Source organism: Pongo abelii, chromosome 10, assembly GCF_028885655.2.
Source record: "Pongo abelii isolate AG06213 chromosome 10, NHGRI_mPonAbe1-v2.0_pri, whole genome shotgun sequence".
Taxonomy (NCBI): Eukaryota; Metazoa; Chordata; class Mammalia; order Primates; family Hominidae; genus Pongo; species Pongo abelii.
In genome coordinates, this window is record NC_071995.2 from 103,594,899 (window position 1) to 103,611,280 (window position 16,382).

General features: G+C 40.8%; 1 protein-coding gene across 7 annotated transcripts in view; it reads right to left on the reverse strand.

The window, feature by feature from the left end:
• The window catches only part of SLC41A2 (solute carrier family 41 member 2), a 154,838-nt gene extending 139,317 nt beyond the window's left edge, over positions 1-15,521 (reverse strand). For 3 of the 7 annotated variants that reach the window (XM_054528177.2, XM_054528178.1, XM_063712240.1), the window contains exon 1: positions 15,267-15,521. The gene's annotated coding sequence lies outside the window, so the exon portion shown is untranslated. The remainder of the gene's footprint in view (positions 1-15,266) is intronic. The other 4 variants (XM_063712241.1, XM_063712242.1, XM_024257548.3 and 1 more) reach the window with 3 other exon arrangements.
• Positions 15,522-16,382: the final 861 nt, after the last annotated feature.

A 16,382-nucleotide genomic window follows, 5' to 3' on the forward strand; every position in this document is an offset into this window, starting at 1 on the left:
ATTCTTACGTACTCTATCTTGTTACACAGAGTCAGCTTATAAAAAATACCTACAAGAAATAGTGAGTTCCCTGGCACTTATAAATCTGAAATAGCTAAATTTAGAAACTAAATAACTGCAGTTCATTAGCATTTCAAATGAGTAGAAATTGTTATTCAGGATTCATACAAAAGTATACTTCCATACTTTATCCTTAACACATTTTTATACTCTCACAGTTCAATTTTTAAAATGCAAAACCCCTCTAGGACCAAATGAAAATACACACTTGACTTTGTATAATTAAACTGAAAGTTAAAAGCTTCCAGAATTTTAAGGTGCAGAAAAGATGCCAATGGGTTAAAGTTTAAAAGGAAAAAAAGAAAAAACCTTCTTTTTAAGAGAAGAGAAAGGAAGAAAGGGAGCCAATGCATCAACGCTTAGAAGAAAAACAAAATTACCTTTCTAAGAAAACTAAACAATCTGGAATCATCACTGAGAAAGTTAAAGAAATTCGAGATCAAATACAACGTAGAGCAGAGGAGCTTCAAAACACCGGACCCTGGGGCCTCCTCAGCTAATGGATGCCCTGGATTCTCCCCTTCTTAGGACCTCTAGCAGCTATAATATTGCTACTCCTCTTTCGACCCTGTATCTTTAACATCCTTGTTAAGTTTGTCTCTTCCAGAATCGAAGCTGTAAAGCTACAAATGGTTCTTCAAATGGAGCTCCAAATGCAGTCCATGACTAAGATCTACTGCAGACCCCTGGACCGGCCTGCTAGCCCATGCTCCGATGTTAATGACATCAAAGGCACCCCTCCTGAGGAAATCTCAACTGCACAACCCCTATTATACCCCAATTCAGCAGGAAGCAGTTAGAGCGGTCATCAGCCAACCTCCCCAACAGCGCTTGGGTTTTCCTGCTGAGAGGGGGTACTGAGAGACAGGATTAGCTGGATTTCCTAGGCCGACTAAGAATCCCTAAGCCTAGCTGGGTAGGTAACCGCATCCACCTTTAAACATGGGGCTTGCAACTTAGCTCACACTCAAATAATTAGGTAGTAAAGAGAGGTCACTAAAATGCTAATTAGGCAAAAATAGTAGGTAAAGAAATAGCCAATCATCTATCGCCTGAGAGCACAGCGGGAGGGACAATGATCAGGATATAAACCCAGGCATTCGAGCCGGCAATGGCTACCCTTTTTGGGTCCCCTCCCTTTGTATGGGAGCTCTGTTTTCACTCTGTTAAATCTTGCAACTGCAAAAAAAAAAAAAAGGAAAAGGAAAAAAATTACTTGCCATCTGTAAGGTTATCATTTTTATTCTACAATTTTAGACCACAAATATCTCATAATTTTCATGGCTATCACATCTTAAATACTTACTTGGAGCACTCATCCACAAGCCCTTCTCTTTCCCCTATCCCCAGAGAGAAGCAGGACTCTACCATGAACTGGTGGCACTGAAGCACATTACCTCCCATTAGATTATGAATTGGGCAGTGCAGGACAGCCTCCACACCAAGGTCTTCCTCAGGTGGTGGCCTAACATCACCTTCCCTTACTGGGACACCTTCGTAATGGCACCACCCAAGGGATGAGGCCAAGCTTCTACCTTCCCCAAACTGCACTTTCCATAAATCAGTTCAAGTGCACCAACTAATCACAAGAAACTAAATTGAGATTACGGAAATCACAGGTACACAGTATCATGTTACTCAATTATCTTGGCATCAAGTTGAAACAATGACCTAACTCTGAGTTCTTTACTCCTGCAATCAAGTTTATCTTCTACCCTTTGGTCAGGGCTGAGCACTATTTCATTCAAATACCAGTTTGTGGGTTTGTTTGTTTGTTTTCAAAAGAACTCTTTTCTGGAGGGTTCTAAGCCCAACTTGAAATTTAGGCTAAAACTATTCTCAAAACCACCCCAAAGGCCAATTTAGCTGTCATATAGTGATCTTTCCTCATAAAAATTCCCAACTATCCTTCTTTCCCAGATTAGTTAAAAGTGTGTTTCTAATATCCACTGGCATAGAGTTCTCTTCTATTGTTTTAATTTTTTTCATAAGAGTGATATTTATTCAATGTAAAAAAAAAAAAAAAAGAGGTCAGGCATCACAGTGGCTGATGCCTATTATCCTAGCACTTTGGGAGGCCGAAGTGCGCATATCACCTGAGGTCAGGAGTTCGAGACCAGCCTGGCCAACATGGTGAAACCCTGTCTCTAATAAAAATACAAAAATTAGCCAGGCGTGGTGGCGCACACCTGTAATCTCAGCTACTCGGGAGGCTGAGGCAGGAGAATTGCTTGAACCCAGGAGGCAAGGTTGCAGTGAGCCAAGATCGCACCACTGCACTCCAGCCTGGGCAACAGAGCAAGACTCCATCACAAAAAAAATAATAAAAATAAAAAGTAAGAAAAGAAAAGAAGGCTAGGCGCGGTAGCTCACACCTGTAATCCCAGCACTTTGGGAGGCCAAGGAGGGCAGATCACAAGGTCAGGAGATTGAGACCATCCTGGCTAACACGGTGAAACCCTGTCTCTACTAAAAATACAAAAAATTAGCCGGGCGTGGTGGCGGGCACCTGTAGTCCCAGCTACTCAGGAGGCTGAGGCAGGAGAATGGCATGAACGTGGGAGGTAGAGCTTGCAGTGAGCCGAGATCGCACCACTGCACTCCAGCATGAGCGACAGAGCGAGACTCCACCTCAAAAAAAAGAAAAGAAAAAGAAACCACAAAAGATAAACAAAAACTGTTTATCCTGAAAATCCACCATCCAGAGATAGTCATTGATGACATATTGGTATATATAAATTTACTATATTTTTTCCAAATATATGTTTAAAACAAAAATAGGCTCATATTGGACATACTGCTTTGCATCCTGCTTTTTCCATTTCATAACATATCCAAAAAATTGTCTCAATCAATATTCTATAGTTACCTTTAAATAAAAGGCAACAGCCTTCATTCAATTAATACGTCCTAAATACTTTCAGACACTTCAGAATTCTGCTGTACTCCATTTTTTCATAGCCATAATTCACTTATATCTTATATGGGTTACATACTTGTGAATAAATAACTACAAATGAACCATCAACCTCCAAGGTGAAGCAAGGTGATACACCAAGTCCATGGTGTATCTCCCCTTCAATCCATCACATATAATTCAAAATGAAAATAACGCCAAACAAAACAAGTATAAGAGTCAAAAAAGGTATGATTTCCCCCACGAATTCTACTTCATTGTTTTTAAAAAATGATAAAACACTAAAAATTTTTAATCTTTTTTGGCAACCCTTTCTAGTGCTCAAACATGCTTCGATTGCATATTAAGCATTGTTCCCAGGGATTGAGAAAGGAATAGATTTTTTATTCTAAGAAGTAGCATAGGAGTTTTAAATTCAAGTTATAAAATCCATACACAATCAAAATCCTATAACTGAGTTTACAAATTTCAATCAGGCACTTTCTTTTTCTTTTTTTTTGTAGAGACATGGTCTCACTCTGTTGCCCAGGAGGAACAGGATGGAGTGCAGGGTATGATCCTGGCTCACTTTTTCCTTGAACTCCTGGGCTCAAGCAATCTTCCCACCTCTGCCTCCCTAGTAGCTGGAACTACAGGTGCATGCCACCATACCAAACTAATTTTTAAAAATTTTTTGTGGAGACAGTCTCATTACATTGCTCAGACTGGTCCTGAACTCCTGGCCACAAGCTATCTTCCCACCTTGGGCTCCCAAAGTGTTGAGTTTACAGGTATGGGCCACCACATCTGGCCCAGGCACATTTTTAAAAGGAGAATACTAACTGCTTATTTAAAGTTGTATTATTCATGTGGAATCTTTATGGCAAGTACTTTATGCTATGATTGAAATTGTACAAATTTTACTGAGATGTTTGCAATGCTTTCATTCGATGAAAGATGACTTGTATTGAGTGATTTTTATGGGGGAATTCAAGTGACTTATTTGTCAAATCTTCACACTTCAATTAAGAGAGATAATCTGCTTCCAAAAATTAACTGTCAAGAAGTGTCAACACACTAATGATAATGAGAGCAGTTAAGAGCTAGGGCTTCAGAGTCAAACTGGCTTACATCCTGACTTTCACTAACTGTGGGACCTATGCCTGTATACCTCAGTTTTCTTATGTAAATACATCTCCTTCACTGGTTTATGGTGAGGATTAAATGACTTAATACATATAAAGTGCTTAGAACAAACTTCAATAAATGTTAGCTAATATTATCATTATTCATCACTATTATTACACATTTTTATAAAAGGCTCAAAACCTAACTTCCCACCTCTTTCTCCTCTTACCAATGAAATATACTATGTCATACAATCACAAAAACGTTGTACGTTGCTGTACTGAATTTCCGGCTTTTATTTTTATCTTTTTTTTTTTCTTTTTTTTGAGACAGAGTTTCACTCTGTCGCCGAGGCTGGAGTGCAGTGGTGCGATCTCGGCTCACTGCAACCTCCACCTCCTGGGTTCAAGCAATTCTTCTGCCTCAGCCTCCTGAGTAGCTGGGACTACAGGTGCACACCACCATGCTTGGCTAATTTTTGTATTTTTAGTAGAGACGAAGTTTCACCATGTTGGCCAGGCTGGTCTGGATCTCCTGACCTCAGGTCCACCCACCTCAGCCTCCCAAAGTGCTGGGATTCCAGGCGTTAGCCACCACACCTGGCCATTGGCTTTTAATTTTAAGATGAACTATTTTGTTCTAATTTTCTATTAAAAAAATCAACTGGATTTTAATATTTATATTTTATATAACTTATCCTATTTTTCATTAAATTAAATTGCCAGTATATTTTTTAAATTACATACATATTTTACATATATATATATGCACTGACCAATATAAATACATACTAAATGGTACATATCTACACCAAAAAGTACAAGTCTTCAGGGAACCACAATGTTTTAAAAGGAAAAAAAGACAATGAAAGTTGGATGAGGAACTAGCCCTAATACTGTTTTTTAATTTAAATATCATATCTCATATATATTTTAATTTACAAAGGACATCTAAACAACATTTTTATAATTTACAAATAAACCAGATTATCTTAAATCATACAATAAGGGTTATCCTGGGCTAATGAACTAAGTCTACTCAACCAGAACTCATGAAAGCATTAGAATCCACCATGAGTTTGCCTGGGGTCATTTTGAAACTCCACTAATCTAGAAATGTGACAAAAGAGTTTGCTGACTTTTCTTGGAAATAATTAAAATTGTTATTATGGAAATTCTTTATTGTTTCTTATCTAAAAGACAGGCAAATGTAGTAGATATAATTTAGCAGCTGAGCTTCTGGGAGCTAGGGATCCCTAAAAATTTTGCTTTCTTTGTCATATTTATAACAGTAGCGTTTCACTAAGTCCCAATAGAATACACTGGATAATGACGAAAAAAGTGTTTATTTCTCCAGGAAGTAGTCCTTTGGCCTAATTTGCTTCCTACATCATTTATACTTACCAGGAATATGAATAGCTTATAAAAATGCCACTCTCAGACTTAAAAAGCACTGCTCCAAAGAACTAAACTCTAATCAATAAGTCCTACAAAATATATAAAAACTTAAACCTAAAGGAAAGGAGATCACCCATTCTATCTACATCAATACTACTTAAAGCAAAAAGAATCACTTTCTCGTACATATACTGACCTCATTTTATCTTTTGTAAAAAAAAAACCTAGAAGATAAGTATGTTCATCCTTTACAGTTTAGAAAACTGCATCTCAGAGAGGTTAAATAATATGCCCAAAGTGACAACGTTAGTAAGATAAAGACACAGGACTTGAGTTCATGACTTTCTGACTAACCAGTTAATGATAAGGAAGCCCCTGTAGACATTTCTCTGTGTTATAATCCTCTGGCACCAGTGTACGCAGCCATGGGCACGAGGATGATAGAACCAAGGTGTATCATCAGTGTTCCCTCCCAGCTCCTTTCATGCCAAACACTGGAACCCAGTAAACTTGGATTCAAGTTATTTTTGAACACAGTTTATTGCTCAAGAATGGAAACAGCTCCTTCCCAGGTTTCACCTCTGATCCATAGGCGAACTATCTCTGCACTATCTTCTGTTACTCAATCAATAAATGAACAAATATGGCTGGGCGTGGTGGCTCATGCCTGTAATCCCAGCACTTTGGGAGGCCAAGGTAGGAGGATCACCTGAGGTCAGGAGTTCGAGACCAGCTTGACCAACATGGAAAAACCCCGTCTCTACTACAAATACAAAATTAGCAGGGCATGGTGGTGCATGCCTGTAATCCCAGCTACTTGGGAGGCTGAGGCAGGAGAATCGCTTGAACCCAGGAGGCAGAGGTTGCGGTGAGCCGAGATCATACCATTGCACTCCAGCCTGGGTAACAAAAGTGAAACTCCATCTCAAATAAATAAATAAATAAATAAATAAAATGAACAAATATTTTCTGAAGATCCAGAAAAGTAATCATATCATAAATTGCCTTGTTTATAAGTACCAATATAAAAAACAGTGTGGAAGAAATAAGAGAACACTTATAACTTTAGTACCTGCTTCTAGAATGCTCTTACTTTATAACACATTATTTCACTTATTTACATTAAGATCATCCTTTACATAAAGATTTACATACAGATTTACATAAAGATCATCCTTTAATTTTGTAGCTTTTGCTACAAAATTCTGCAAATTATCCACACAGTATTAGACAAAATGTACCAACTACAAGTTGAAAGGAGGAATGAACAAAATGATGGTGAGCTAAAGTTTTTCTTTTTTTCGACGGAGTTTCGCTCTTGTTGTCCAGGAGTGCAATGGCGCGATCTCAGCTTACCACAACCTCTGCCTCCCAGGTTCAAGCAATTCTCCTGCCTCAGCCTCCTGAGTAGCTGGGATTACAGGCATACGCCACCACGCCCAGCTAATACTGTATTTTTAGTAAGGACGAGGTTTCTCCATGTTGGTCAGGCTGGTCTGCCTGACCTCAGCCTCCCAAAGTACTGGGATTACAGGCGTGAGCCACTGTGCCTGGCTGGTGCACTGAACCTTTAAGAACAGGTAAGATTTAGAGAAATTGAGGGGAGGTGGAGGGAGGAGAGAAGGAAAAGTGCCTTTCAACAAAGTGAATGGTAATCAGGCAGAAAACTGATGGGAAAATGGGAAGGTATGAGTAGATTATTCAATATGACCAAGTAGCAAAATGAGAAACTTGGGGAAGACATGGAATGCCTGACTAGGGGGCTTAGGACTTTGTTTTCTAAATGAGGACAGTTCTAAATGAGGAAGAATAAATAACTTCCATTTATTCATTTATTTTAATTTTGAGACAGGGTCTCTGATATGCTTTGGTTGTGTCCCCACCCAAATCTGATCTTGAATTGTAATCCCCATAATCTCCACATGTCTAGGAAGAGACCTGCTGGGAGGTGGTTGGATCATGGGGGTGGATTCCCCCATGCTGTTCTCGTGATTTTGAGTGAGTTCTCATGAGATCTGATGGTTTTATAAGGGACTGTTCTGTCTTCGCTCCTCACACTTCTCTCTCTCCTGTTGCCATGTGAAGAAGGTCTTTGCTTCCCCTTCGCCTTCCGCCATGACTGTAAGTTTCCTGAGGCCTCCCTATGTGGAACTGTGAGTCAATTAAACCTCCTTCCTTTAGAAATCAGCCAGTCTTGGGTATTTCTTTATAGCACTGTGAGAATGGACTAACACAGTCTCACTACTTTTCCGAGGATGGTCATGAACTCCTGAACTCAAGCCACCCTCCCACCTCAGTCTCCTGAGATAGCTGGGACTACAGGAACTGTGGCTGGCTAAACCTTTATTTTTAATGCAGAGGAACCTTTTATTTAAATTAAACCCTATGTGAAATCCCAATATATAAAACAGTTTTGTAAAATCAAAGCAGTACCCATAGAAGCACCCTGGTTTCCACCCACTGGGTCCCCATATTACCCAACTTGAGAAGACCCTGAAACTCCTCACAGTTTAAAAACCACTGGATTAGAAAAAGATCTGCAAGGCAAATACCAAAGTGCTCAAAGCATTTACCTCTAAGTAACTGGGTATGCCTAGATTGAGGTGGCTGGGGGAGGGGTAAGCAGTAATAGAAAGAAAGATTGAAATATTATTTTCACTTTTTTTGATTCTACATATTTTTATATTATTTGAACTTTTGTTTGAGTACTTTTTACTTTTTAATTTAAAAAGTAATTAACAGGAAGAAACTATTGCTCTAAAAAAGTATTTTTAATGGTTAAACTTTTTCAAATGGATTCCCATATTTTAGTAAATAATTTCCCTATAGCAGGACATTATTTGGCTAAATTACATTGCAATGAAAATGAATATCTCTGTGCCTAATACTTTCCCATATTTAGAGTTATTTCCTTAAGATAAACTTATACAAGTTAACAGTTTCCATTTAGTTCTACAATGTACTACTTAAATTAAGACTCTGTGGAATATAAAAAGATAAAATTCTCTGAGTGCTTTTTAAAAGCCATCTCATATTATCAAAATTTGATTTTGGCATTCCAGTTTAAGACACATAAACCCTAACTTAAAAACTAACGAGCAAAATTTTTCACAAATCAAAAATTTAGTAAGATAAATTTGAATCATAACTGAAATCTCCTTACCTTTTATGAACTTTTCGTAACTTCTTTTACCACTGATCAGAACCAAACACTGAAAGAATTTTTCCTTTACGGTTGGGTTTCACGATTTAATTCTGTGAAGTCATAATACTGTGACAGTAGAATCATTCTCTGGCAACAAACTGACATCATTAAATTCTTATTTGTAAATTCTTTAGGGTATATGGATGTTCTATTTTCACTTGTAAGAACAAAATCTATTTTCTGTTGATTCTTCATTAAGCTCATATGATTGATATATTTTCATCCATGTAGGTTGGTGCAAAAGTAATTGCAGTTTTTGTCATTACTTTTAATTGCAAAAACTGCAATTACTTTTGCACCAACCTAATAATTTATTCCTTTTGTCCTTAGCCATTTTTCTAACATTGCCTTTGGGTGAGTGCTCAGAGAATGCCTCTACGTTCAAACAAAACAGAAATGATTTCTGGATTGGCTGCTCCTGTGAGCAATCTGTGTCACTGCCCTGTACTCCCTGGGAAAAACATCAAAACCACAATGTTTATTGTTCTTTTTATTATCTCTACTACTGTTTCAATGTAAGAATGCCCTCTGTTAAATTATCTTTTTAATAAATGTATGCAATTCTATCATTAACATGATTTCAACTGACAAAAAAAATTTGAATGAAAACTTTTTCTTTGTCCCAAAGCAGACATTACTAGAAACAGCAACGTCATGTCTACTACTGCATAATGTTCCTAATATTAAAGGTATTTAGACTCTATCAAAGAAGATTTGTTTAGTCTCTATTGTGAGCCAGGCACTATACTAGTTGCCAGAGATTCAACGTTAAAGGACAGAAGTGAAATCTGTTCTCACAGACCTTTTGGTCTTGGTGCAAAGGTACTTAGGCAAATGAATCTTTATGAACTGGGAGATTCCAATAACAAAAATAGTGGGAAGATTTTTTACAAGAAATAGATTGGAACCAGGTTTTGGAATACCTGTAACGCTGGGCCCATGAATTTGAAGTTCACATCCGAGTTAAGAAAGACCAGGTACCCAAAGAGACCTTTTTCTAAAGATCTCTAATCAGGCCCCGATTAGAACTTTTCAATAGTTTGTCATTTCCTCTAAGATAAATCCAACTTCTTTAATAAGGTTAACTAAATCCTGCATAAACACCCCTACTTACCCCTACAATCCAGTAAGTATCTATGAGTGGCACACCCTTATTTTCTATTGTATTTCTTTTAAAAAACATGTGGATTACAACTCACTAATTTGCTTTCACAATCTACTAGTAGGTGCCTGCAGTTAAAGAAAAAAATGTCACTTTAGTGTACCACATTCTCACACCTCTTGGCCTTTCCACATGTTCTTTTTGCTCAAAACACTTTTGCTTAACCTCACTCTTCCCTTTTACCTAGCTACTTCCTATTCAACTTAAGATCTCAGCTCTTAAACATCATGTCCCTGGCCCTCATAGATAAGTTCCCTTTCTTCTGTGGTTCCAAAGCACTCTACACTTAACCAATGCTTATTATGCTTTATTGTAATGGTACTTGTACTAATTGTTTTTCTAGGTTGTAACTCCTAGAGCAAGGACCCATTCTTGTTCACCACTGAATCCCAAAGCCTAGCCCAGTGCCTGTCATGTATTAGACATTCCATAAATATTTAACCAGTACTGGTAAAACAAGGAAATAGACTTGAATAATCTATATATTGAACTACACAATAAAATAATCACTCAAAAGTTCCTAAGAGATTTAGTTATTTCCAAGGAAAATATATAGTCAGTTCATTTTTATAAATGATGAATTAGTTCCTAGGCTAGCCTACAAAACACTATTTATTTCCCATAACATACTTAACTATGAGAGGATGGCTGTTTACTTCTCTCTGCAATGACAACAGAACTTTCACTCCTCTAAGTAGGAGAAAACAAGATTAAAGGAACACTTCTCTTTCTCTCCACCCCCATCACTAATTCCTCCCACAGGAAAGTGACTTATCTAATTGCTAGGATAGGTATAAAGGTCAACTTTTCAGACAGGCTCCACCCGTGAGCTCTCACTGGCTCTCTTGGACTTGCTGTGCCCTCAAGGAGAGAAAGTTTTCCTTTCCATTCTAACTGCTACAAGATAAGCTCCTTAGGACAGGACTTTCCTTTCCATTTCCTGATGCAACAGTTTCATCTGGGTAGGTAAATTAAGAAAGAACAGTAAGCATGGGTCTAAGCTCAGTTCTCCAATCCAGCTTTACCAGAAATGAAAATTACACTATTATTTTAATAGTATTTAAATCCTTATCTGGCTTGAGTCTGATCGCAATTTGACTAGAATATGGAGAGAGAAGGGGTGTAACTAGCACACTTGAAAGCTTCAACATGAACAACAGTAATCCCAGTCTGATTTCTGGGTCCTAGGAGAACAGTTAGCATGGAGGAGCAAGGTGGGGCAAAAGGAAAGAGGGATCAAATGAAGGAAAAGGTTTCCACTTTTCCTATTTAGACATTTTTCTTGGGCAAAAATGTCTAAATAAGTCGAATCTGTCTATATCCTACAACCTTTCCTTCCAAATTGTTTCATTCTTGCTTTTCTTTTCTCATCTTTCAGATCCCTCATGCTATCTAAAGCTTTCCATTTTTTAACATCCTCACTTTTAGAAGTAGGGCAAACTTTGCCCAATATTCCAAAATGTTCCACGATCTCATAATATTTACATCTACTATCCCTCCTCAAGTCAAAACTCCCACTTCCTTAGTGTAGCTAACCAAGAAGAAAGCAATCTGATTAAATCCATTCACATTAAAATAGAATAACTGACAGTTCTAGTCATTTCCATCTAAATATTTCTGTATTTGTTATTTTTAAGCTAAATAAATCTAACTACAGTACGTTCAGAGAGAAGAAAAGGGGTCCCTACCCTCGTCTACCATAAAGGAGACAGGTCAGCTGTGACCATCACTTCTCAGGGATATCTCCATAGCGATTCCCAATTGACACTGCCCTCTACTTTCAGTCCTTCCCAACAAGGGCCACTAAAAACTCCAGCGGGCAGAGAAAACATCTGTAGCTGCAGGATATTTGTACATCCATTGGGTAAGTTGGTAACAATCAATATTAGGTTGGATACTTTATATTTTCAATACGTTTGATAATAATTTCATTAGTTAAAACAAAGTAAAAACACATTTTGGGTTATAAACCCAAAATTACCAGCCTCATTCTTCTAAATAAAGGCAGTGGCATAAAAGGGTTAATTCATATAGCCATCATTTTGTAATGTATAGGTTGAAGAGCAGAGTTAGGCTATGCTTCACATGCATTTTATCACTTGCTTATCTATTATTTCCATTTGGAAACCTTTACTTGTATTTTCTATAAAGTTTTGGAAATTGGGAAGTATACTTTTAAACAATGACAAAGATTCTTTTCTTGACAAAATTTTACTCAGGCCCCTGCACCTTCTAGGCCCATCTGTGCACTTCCTTGTAAAATGTAGTTTTATCAAAGAACCTTGCTAAGTCAGTTTAGCAACAGCCCCTGACTCTTGGCCCTCGGTTTTTTTTTTTTTGTTTTTTTTTTTGTTTTTTTTTTTTTGAGTTAAGATGAAGTTTTGCTCTGTCACCCAGGCTGGAGTGCAGTGGCGTGATCTCGGCTCACTGCAACCTCTACCGCCTCCTGGGTTCAAGCTATTCTCCTGCCTCAGCCTTCTGAGGAGCTGGGATTACAGGCGCCCGCCACCACACCAGGCTAATTTTTGTATTTTCAGTAGAGACAGGGTTTCACCATGTTGGCCAGTCTGGTCTCGAACTCCCAACCTCAGGTGATCTGCCCGCTTCGGCCTCCCAAAGTGCTGGGATTACAAGCATGAACCACTGCACCCAGCCGGCCCTCGCTTTCTGATTACCCTCGCTACCTGATTACCCTCACAACCTGATTAGGTTCCTCAGCTTCCACTGTCCCCCAGGTGGTGTCTGATCACTCTGGCCTGTCTTCAGCAAGAATCCTGTTAGGTTGGTTTGGTCTGAATATCCATTACCCCCGATGTTTCCTCTCAGTACTTTTCTGTCCACTGACCATGACACTGCTCCTTGGCTATAAATTCCCATTTGCCCATGCCGTATTCAGAATTGAGCCTAGTCTTCCTCCCACACTGCAAAATCCCATTCCATGGTCCCTTTACTTATTACAGTGGTCCTGAATAGACTTCTTTACCACACTTTAACAAGTATCATCGAATAATCTTTTTCTTTAACAACAATCATATTAGATCAGTGGAAAATTGAGTTTGAACTCCTGGGAGGTAACATCAGGTCTTTTTAGGTGTTTTTTTTGCCATGAAAGACGTGATGCTGAATTTGTGTGCACTCAGAAATTAACCATGAAATAAGCACAGCAGCACTAATTTAGCTGTAAGCGGCTCTTAACTTTAGTGCCATCAAAAATATTTATTTACCACCCACACATGAACATAATTGTAATAAAAACTACACTGCACAAACTTAAGAAAACAAGATTCTCCACTTTACTGAGAAGTTAAACATATAAAATTTTGAGTAATTTGTGCTTGCCATTTATTGTTAGTTTGTTCAGCTGGCCACCAATATAAATTATTTGTAATTAAAGTGATAACTGGGATTTTCAAGTTGAGCATAGAATATATGAAAATACCAATTAAGGGTGGTCTCTCTTGACTCCAGTCAGGAATATGCCTTCTGTAGCTTTGCTCAAAATACCAGGACAGTAAATGTAAAGGGGCAGTAAGATGTCCAAGAATGAACAGGTAGGGTATTCTTAAAGAATGAAGTGGCACTTATTCAACCTTTACCCAAGAATAAGCATTAAGTTTTTCGGTATCAGATTGGTTGGATTTTTTCAAGTCAGTGCCAGTATCCAAACCTATTAATAGACATTTTTTTTCCATAAATGAACAATAAAAGTCAATAAAAAGCTAAGCAACCCAGACTGGCCATGGTGGCTTATGCCTGTAATCCCAGCACTTTGGGAAGCCGAGGTGGGCAGATCACTTGAATTCAGGAGTTGGAGACCAACCTGGCCAACATGGTGAAACCATGTCTCTACTAAAAACACAAAAATTAGCCGGGCATGGTAGTGTGTGCCTGTAGTCCCAGCTACTTGGGAGGCTGAGGCAGGAGAATCACTTGAACCCCGGAGGTGGAGGTTGCAGTGAGCCAAGATCGCGCCACTGCACTCCAGCCTAGGTGACAGACTGAGAGTCACTCTCCAGATAAATAAATAAATAAAAATAAAAAGCCAAGCAGCCCAACTAAAATATGGGTAAAAGATATGAACATTTTCTCCAAAGAAAATATATGAATGGCCAATAAGCACATGAAAAGATGCTCAGCATCCTCAATCATTAGAGAAATGCCAATCAAAACCACAAAGAGATACCATTCCACACTCACTAGGATGGATATAATAAAAAATAACCAGTAAAAAAGTAACAAGCCTTGGGGAAGATGTGAAGAAATCGGAACCCTCATACACTGCTTAGTGGGAATGTAAAATGGTACAGCTGCTTTGCTTGGCAGTTCCTCAAAAAGTGAAACACGGAGCAATTGCCCTCCTAGGTATATACCCAAGAGCACCGAAAACATATGTCCACAAAAACGTGTACACAAATGTGCATAGCAGCATTACACACAATGGCCAAAAACTGGAAACAACCCAAATGTCCATCAACTGATGAATAAACAAATGTGGTACACTGATACAACAATATTACTATGCTATAAAAAGTAAAGCACTGATACATTCTACAACATGAGTGAAACTTGAAAACATTACGGTATGTGAAAGACGCCAGACACAAACAGCCACATATTGTACGCTTCCATTTATATGAGATTTCCACAATAGGCAAACCCATATAAACAGAAAGTAGATTAGTGGTGGCTAGTGGGGTGGGGTCAAGGGGAAATGAGGAGTGATTACTAAGAGAGACGGAGTTTCTTTTGGGGATGATGATCCGGATAGTGGTCATATTTGGAAAACTTTGTGAATATATTAAAAGCCACACTTTAGAAGAATGAGTTTTATGGCATGTGATGTATATCTCAATTTAAAAATTGTCCACTACAAAAAAAGATGACATATATATGTAATATACATATCAATGTATATCTGTAACACATAGATATGTGTCATCTCTCTCTATAAATGAGCATTTGGGCTTTTAAAATTGAGATATGCTCCGTGTATATAAAGAGAAGAATGAAAGAACAGGGTGACGGGGCACTCGCGGAGCCCTGAACAGGCATCTGGGGTGTGCCAGAGCCAGCCTCGCAGCATCTCCATCCCAGCTCACCTTCAGCCATCACTCAGCCACCACCCGCCGCCTGCCCCTGCCTTGGGCGCCCGGGACCGCTTGTCCGCGGTGGCCGCGGAACAGCTTCCCTCAGCCCGAGGTGGGGCAGGCGCGGGGGCCTGGGGTCGGGCGCTGCCCGGCGGCCCGGAGAGGCGTCCGCAGGGGGCACGGCTGCTCGGGCGGGATCGCTCCCACCGCTCCCCGCGCCCCTGCCGCCGGGTCCCGAGCCCAGGCCTCTCGGCCCCACCTCCCTCCCGCACCTGGGATGCGCCCGAACGCGGCGCCGCGGCCGAAGCCGAGACTTCCCCTCCATGGTCACCTGTTCCGGAGCGCGGCGGCTGCAGCGGCCGGTGTGAGAAGGGTCCCCGTCTCCTCAGACCGGACCGAGACTCCCGGGGCGGGGGATGGAAGAGGCATTCACCTGGTGCCCGGCACCGGTGGTGGCGGGGAGGACAGCGGCTCCCAGCTCACGGCTCCTTCCTGCTCCTGCGCCTCCTCGCGCGGCAGCGGCCCGGAGCTGACAGCCCGGCCGCCGGCGCCCGCGGCCCCCTGACTCCCCGCCGCCCCGCCCCCGCGCGGCAGCCCCGCGCAAGCGCAGCAGCGCCGCCGCCGGGGAAGCCCGGGCGTTGGTGATGTGGCCCGCGGGGCGGCGACCCGGAGCGACAGCGCCGCCCCGCCCGGACCCCGGCCGCGCCCTGGCAGACAGCTGTCGGGAACGGGGGCGCTGGACGACGGCAAGGGGGCAGTTTTCTGGGGAGCCTGCCCAGGAGAGAAGGGCTGTGGCCTCCTTCGGCATCCCTCTTCCCCACCAGCCCACGCACGCCCACTTCACCGCCTGCTCCAAGGTCCGAACCCCCGAATCCATGACTCATGATTTCTCTTCTCAGACCAGCGGCCTCTTTTTGGCTGAGGTCATGTTTCTTGCAGACTGGGGTTAAAACCTAAGCACGTGTCTTTCGGCCCAGCAGCGCATAGTGTGGGCGGTGCAGGAGCCGAGAAGGGCAGGGACCACCGCCGGAGGGGGTGAGGTTTAGGGTTGCCCCATAGCACCCTCCCTGTGCCAGGCAGGTGTAGGCGCCAAGCGCACGGGGCGCTGAGGAGTTGGCTGGGGTGCCAGGCTTTTCAAGTTTCCCCATACTTGCTTTTAAACCTAGATCAAACTGATCCAAAGTCTGCATGTAAATCCGAGAGCTCATTTATTTTATTTACAAAACTATTTATTGAGCATCTACTGTGTATGATTCAGGGAATGAGACACACCCCAGGGATACTCCAGTAAACAAAAGAAAGGTGTTGGTCCGAAGACTGTTATTTTAAAAATTACACAGCTAATACCATAATGCCAGGATTGGTGGCTCATGCCTGTAACCTCAACACTTCGGGAAGACCAGGCGAGAGGATCGCTTGAGGCCAGGAATTTGAGACCAGCCTGGGC